General features: G+C 39.8%; 1 protein-coding gene across 2 annotated transcripts in view; it reads left to right on the top strand.

Annotated features, from left to right (window-relative positions):
• Window positions 1–741: 741 nt before the first annotated feature.
• TENM1 (teneurin transmembrane protein 1) overlaps window positions 742–6,850 on the top strand; it is a 794,184-nt gene continuing 788,075 nt past the window's right edge. For both annotated transcript variants that reach the window (XM_077786535.1, XM_077786536.1), the window contains exon 1: window positions 742–1,052. The gene's annotated coding sequence lies outside the window, so the exon portion shown is untranslated. The remainder of the gene's footprint in view (window positions 1,053–6,850) is intronic.

Genomic DNA, 6,850 nt, shown 5'->3' with positions numbered 1-6,850 from the left:
TACACCTGGGCAAACAAAGAGATTTCTTGTATAATTGTTTATAGTCTTACTTATTTTGTGTACTTCTGTAAGTGTGTGCATGAGCAGCTAATATGGACAGAGAGGCCAGAGCCAAATCCCCAGATTGAGGCACTCCTGAGCTGTGGAGTGTTCAAAATCCAAATCAGGGCTTTACATCTTGAGCCCTTCTCTAATATTTATATAGATTTATGATAAATGTAGTACTTTAGAGCTAATTCTTGTTCATAATGTATCTGTTGTTCAGTCATGACTAAAGTGTATAAATATCACGCATTTATCTTTGAGCTTGTAGACATTTAAGCCTCTCTGTTCTTCGGGGCGTTATTTATTTATTTACGCCTTTGCTTGCTTGATAGATGGCAGCAGATAAATGTTTCCTAACTGGAGATGTCTCATTAGTTTTTGCTTTCAGTATCATCTGTCATATGACAGCAAACAACAGGGAATTTTTGTACATTTGTATGACTGTATTGCATTTTCACTCTCAGCTGCTGCTGTGTTCTCATAGGTGAGGCGATACATAAATATAACCTTTTCCTTAAAGACTATCTTCAAAGAAAATGCATTTATACTCCAATCAGAGCCCTACCGTCCTGTCATTACAGCCCCTCTCTGTTCAGGGCAGCAGGCTGGTTGTGTGATACGGAAGGTGGAGACTGGGAAGCTGGCTCTGCTAAGCCTTGCCTAATGCAAACTGCTTTAGTATGCACATCACATCATGCCGGCTATACTGCAGGGAGCAGGCAGTTATCGCACACGCGTGCATCCTCAGAGCCAGGATAAACACTCCGTTACTCTCCCTCTAAACTGCTCTTCTGGGAGGGAGAGAAAATAAATAGGGAGCGAGAGAGGCATTTGAAGTAACCTTTCTAAGAAGGAGGCAGCAGCCAATAGAACCTTTCTTTCTTTTTTTTTTTTTTCTTTTTTTTTTCCCACTTCTTACTAGAGAAATTCGTGTTACCTCAGCAATTAAGGAGAAGAGCCAGCATCTAGGGTTCCAGGCTGTGAGGGGGAGTAGCAACTTGTACCAGGTAGGAAGCCCTTTCAACATCCTTTTAAATCCATGCAGCTCAGTTACTACTTGCTATGTTGCTATACAGTGTCTGACTTGTGGAGACCTTGTGTCTGCCTGTCACCATCCCCGAGTGAAAGAGACCTTGGGGACCTTTAATTGCCAATGACCTTCAGGGTATTTCTTAGAAAGGCGCTGGTACTTAGTGCTGTAAAGTAAAGCAATCTATACTTTCATCTGATGGCTTAAAGTGTGCATTTAGCATCAGGATGCAGCTGGGTGAAACTGCAGCTGTTACCCATCTACAAAACCATGTCACAAATGAGTAAAAATTAGCCATTTTATAATAACTGAAGCAGCTGCTCTGCATTTTTAGCAACACGGCTGTATTACTTTCCAAAACTTATTACCATAAATTCTTTTTGTGCTGGAAAGTCAGCAGATATGCTTTGCTGTATTCAAAGTTATTTTGACAGTTATCTACTATATTTTCATAGTTACTTATGCATATTTTATTAAGACTTTTCTAAACTTTCCCGAGGCAGCTGTCTTGTGGCAGGTTAGTATTGCTGCTAACAAATAATTGATGTACTATTGCAGTGAGTGGTTACGATATTCTCTTTACAGGGTCGCCTGCTGCAAGCCTGTGGGAACGCAGGCACCTGCTGAGGTGTCTGAGGGCTGGGGTGGGATGGAGCCCGAGGTCACAAATGCTCATTTTACCTGCCTTGGTACTACAGGACAGAGGGCAGAGTGAGGAGGAGGTGAAAGCTGGCATTGCTCTTTGTAACCCCATTGTGCAGTGTTTTCCTGCTTGTACTTTGATTTGTGTTCGCTCACAGGAATGAATGGTTAGGTGATATCTCTTCCACCTGTACTGTGTGTATTGTGACAGGGATGGCACTTAATAAATTTATTAAAAACAGGAATAGCATTTCCATGAGGTATGAGGTTAAGAGTCAGTCCTGTGAGGGTCACCGTGTCTATGAGACTCAGAGTTTCATTGTGTGATCAGTGTAAGTTGTTGTTTTGTGAGTAGCTAAGGGAGTCCAAGGCAAACTTTTGCAATCTTTAACATTTTCTTCTATACATCAGACTAGAATTCCCCAGACAAGGAATTCTTAAGGATAAATATCTATACATATATAAAGTGTAAGCAGCGATGTCAGCAAGTATGCCATGCCAAAGGATTCTGTTGCTTGCAAAAATACCTGAAAATAGTGTTCAAAATAGTCAGAGCTTAGGTACCACTGCTGTAGTAAAGAAAAAAAATACTGATAATAGCACAGCTCTCTCAATACCCACACAACCTTTTCTTGTATGTAATTGCTCTATGCAGAAATTGCTCCATATATTTTGTTTAAAGGTATCTTGTGGCTCTTATCTGGAGGAAAAACTATTGAGGGTGTCTAAATCTGTAGCCTTTTTTTTCTGATGAGCATAATGAAAAAACAACTCTTAGAAAATGAGAATTGTATCTGATAGCTATAAAAGCTAAGGAGGTACGAAAGAAATAGCTCTGAAAATTACAGCTGCGAAACTGAGGTGAGATCTAGTCAGTGACCAGCACTGGTTAGAGAGGATCTGGCAGTAGGTGAGAACAGTTTTACCCTGTGTTTCATCCGTTCTGAGAAATTCAATGCTTCAGAAAATTCACACTTGGAAAGAACCAGTTCAATTAGAAACCTAGATGGGATGGAAACTAGAATGGGAAAGTGATGTCTTGACTCCTTTAATTTCTCTTGATATATGAAATTTGAGATGATGAAAATTATACTCACGCCCTTCAGGTTGTTTTAACACGTTGATGTAAAACTGAAGTGAATCATTACCTTGAAGAGAAAAAGGAGGTAATAAGTTGAACCCATCAATGCATTTCAGTAGAGACTCATAAAATTAAGATTTCAGGAACATTTAAGGTGAATTACAGTTGGTAGGTTTGGGATTTATGGTTTTTTTTTTTTATGTTTTTATTTTTATTTTTTTAATTTTAACTTCAAGTTCAAATGCTCACCCTAGGGATATATAGAATTTGGAAATTATCTTAAAAAATTATTAATCAACTCAGGCCTTAAATTTTGACTTGAAATATTATTTATTAATGCATTGTCACACTTTGTAGGTTTCTCTGAGAGAAAGGGATCACAAGTACTGTGTGTGGGGATCTATAGGTTTCTTAAGTATTGCTTATAGGTCACTACATTTCTATGCCTCAGTTTATTCAAGTACAGGTGTTGGCAGCTGCCTGTTTGGGAACATATTGCAGATATGAATTTTTCTGGATTATCCTCACTCGCACTAGTAGTGCTTTATGTAGATTTGTTTTTTGTGACCTAGTTCACCTTGTATCTTATGAACTTGGTTTAATTATTTCTCTGGGTTTATTACCTGTTGTTCACCCTACTAAAAACCTGCTGAACAAATGCTGTTTTCTTCATCACTGTAAATCATGTTTTAAACTATAAAACATATAGCAGAAATCTTTATGCTTCACCCCTACCCTGAAGAGATTCCCCTTACTGCAGGGAGCTTGGTGGGGATGTAGGATGGTCCTGTCTGTGGGGGGAACCTGTTACCTTTAACAAAACCCTTCAGAAGCTCAGGAGCCACTGATAGCAATTCTATAATGTCTGTGTACCTAAAAGTGGGTTGGATTTACTCTCCCAGAAATCTTATGATTTCTCAGCAGAAATGGTGCAATTGGTTCTGTGTAGCTTTTTAAAATATAAAACCAGAAGAATCTGACTATCCAGAGGTATCAAACTTAGCTGACATTGCATTGTCATATTGCAATGTGTGGGTACTCCTTTACATTGGTGGCTCTGACCAAATCTCTCTATCAGTTCCCAGAACTACTCTTTTAAGATGGAAAACTTGGACTCCTAGTGCCCTTGGAAATCACATGACAAAGTTTCACATTTGTTGCAAGGGTCTTAGCTCTTGATCTATGAAAGGAAAAGTCCCTCTCTACAGCTAATTGATGTTTCTTAGTGCTTTTTGAAATTTTATTCTATCAAATAATTGGCCTGACCTGAGAGTCTGATGTTAGTAAAGGGACTAACAAATGCAATGTATGACATTCTATGTGTTGATAAAATTGTGTATTACTGTGGGTCCCCAGAGTGGCCATAATCTTTTGATCTAGGTTTAGTTAATTTTAATAATTTCCTGGTATTTTTGGAAGCAAAACACTAAACATACAGTCCCAGTAATGTGTGATGACTGCAAATTTATATATGAGGATTTCTAAACTACCTCAGAGGTGGCAATTATACTGAGCAGAGATGTCAGCACTCAGGCTTTTCTTCCTTCTACTGTGAGCATGAACGAGACCATGAGGCTAATTTTTTCTTTTTCCACTCTCAAGATATTTGGTAACATTTTTCCAAATGAATAGTTGAAGACAATCAGGGACTTTTGTACTTGGCTTTCGACGTATGCAAGGGATTAGAATTAATGGTTGGACTCAGGGGATCAGGATTAATGGTGAGGCTGACTACACTAACTAACCATTGGACTTCACTGCCAACTTCAAGAAAATTGTAAGTTACTTAACAGCACACAACTTTTAAGATTTATTTAAGCAATAATCCCCAAGAAGCCAATCATTACTAGCAATTAACTGTTGGTTTGTGGGTTGTTGGACCATTAATGTTCTAACAAACTGACTGTTAACTACAGCAACAACAACAAATTCTGACATATGTATTTGCTCTGGCTGCGGGTTTTATGTTATATAACTTTTTAATCTGCCCTAAACTTTTTTAACAGCAAAGGACTCATTAAATAATTTATTCTCTGTGAGTGCCTTTTGATGCCATGTGGAAAGGATGTGAAGTAGGAAGTGAATTTATCATATCTATAAGGCTACACTTCAGGCAGAATGTGGAAAATTTGTTATTTTTTGCCTGAAACATTACTGCTGTTTTTAAAAAGACACTTAATGCAATATTTATGTTTAAATCATATTTTAAAATCAAATATATATCTGATTTCTTAAAACTTTTTTCTTCCCTAAATACAATTTGAACAGCTCAGATCTGATTCAATCAGTTCTAACAGCAGTGTTTAGCACAAGGAAGTTCTGATAAAGGTCATTTGTAGAATAAGCAGAATTGGAAAAAATAGCTTGCCATATTCTTGCCTTCTCAATATCCTCAGCCTCATTTAGAGTTTAAAATAGAAAGCAAAACTGAATGGTGAGGGACACCGAAAATAAACTGGAAGCTGAAAACCAGCTATTTTAATAAGTTTGTTTAAAGTTCTGGTTTTATTTAATGTTGTATTCTATTTCATTGTTTTACTTTTAAGGGGTCAGAAAAATAAAAGGAAAGAAGAAGGCTAGATATAAAATGTATATCTTTATAAAAGATACTTTATATCTTTTATAAAGTAGGACAGCTGTTTTATCTCTGTGGGCTTTGCTTGCTTGATCCAGGAATCACCAATAGCTTAGGGTGCAAGTGTGCATGTGTTGACTTTTCCTTAATGGAATTGAGGTGGGCAGCTCTACTAAGCCTGATTAGAACCATCACAAAATCTGCCATACTACAATGAAATGCAGAGAGATGGATTTAGGTCAGTATTTAATGAGCCCCTCATAACATACTGGTAGGAACAAAGAAAAACTCTTAAAAGTTAAATATGTAATCTGAGTCACTTAGAATAAAAAACCAACCCAGACACTGGCTTAGATGATTCTTTAGTCTGAATCTTACCTAGGACAGAAAATGATGCTATTTTTACAAAGCGAAAGGAAATATGACACAGGAATGGTACAATATACCCTCAGCAGGTTTGGCAGTGACACTGAGCAGTGACCACTGGTGTGGTGGGTGCTGGGGGAAGGGATGGAGCCGAGGGAGCCAGGCAGGCTGGGCAGGGGCTCTGTGCAAACCTCGGCAGCCAGGCCACGTGTGGGTTCCTCACACAGGTGCAGACAAGCACAGCCTGGGTGGAGAATGGATTGAGAGCACAGCCTGGGTGGAGAATGGATTGAGAGCACAGCCTGGGTGGAGAATGGATTGAGAGCAGCCCTGAGGAGAAGGACTTGGGGCTGTCGGGGATGAGCAGTTCTGTGTGACCCAGCAATGTTGCTAAACGTGTCCTGGGCTGCGTCCAAGGAATGCTGAGGAGGGGATTGCCCCTCTCCACTCTGCTCAGACCCTGCCTGGAGCACTGCATCCAGCCCAGGGCCGCAGCCTGAGAAGGACATGGGCCTGTTGGACTGGGTCCACAGGGAGCTACGAAGATGCTCAGGGGGCTGGAGCAGCTCTCCTCTGAACACGGTGGGAAAGTTGGACTTGCTCAGCCTGAAGAAAAGAAGGGTCCAGGGATATCTCATTGCAGCCCTCCAGTACTTAAAGGGGACTTTTTATACAGGCACAGAGTGATAGGAGAAGGGGCAATGGCTTTGAATTGATAGAGCAGCTTTAGATGAGATGTCAGGAAGAAATTCTTCCCTGTGAGTGTGATGAGGCACAGGAGCGGGTTGCCCAGAGTAGTTGTGAATGCCCCATCCATGGAAGTGTTAAAGGCCAGGTTGGATGGGGCTCCTGGTCTAGTGGAATGTGTCCCTGCTCATGGCCGGGGGGGTGGAACCAGATTATCTTCAAAGTCCATTCTGACCCAAGCCTTTCTATGATTCTATGAAAAATTAATCACTCTTTTAACAGTTCAAAAACTCTTGCTTTTATATTTAAGCAACCAGGCTGTGTCAGGGCTGATGGCTGGTAAAATTTGTCAGGATTAAGGTTACTTATTGTAGAGCTGCAAGGGAGACAGAAAGATGGGAGCACAATTTTTATTATATTATGG

Source organism: Lonchura striata, chromosome 14 (genome assembly GCF_046129695.1).
Source record: "Lonchura striata isolate bLonStr1 chromosome 14, bLonStr1.mat, whole genome shotgun sequence".
NCBI lineage: Eukaryota > Metazoa > Chordata > Aves > Passeriformes > Estrildidae > Lonchura > Lonchura striata.
The sequence above is the reverse complement of the archived record's forward strand: the minus strand, read 5'-3'. Positions and strand labels throughout refer to the sequence as shown.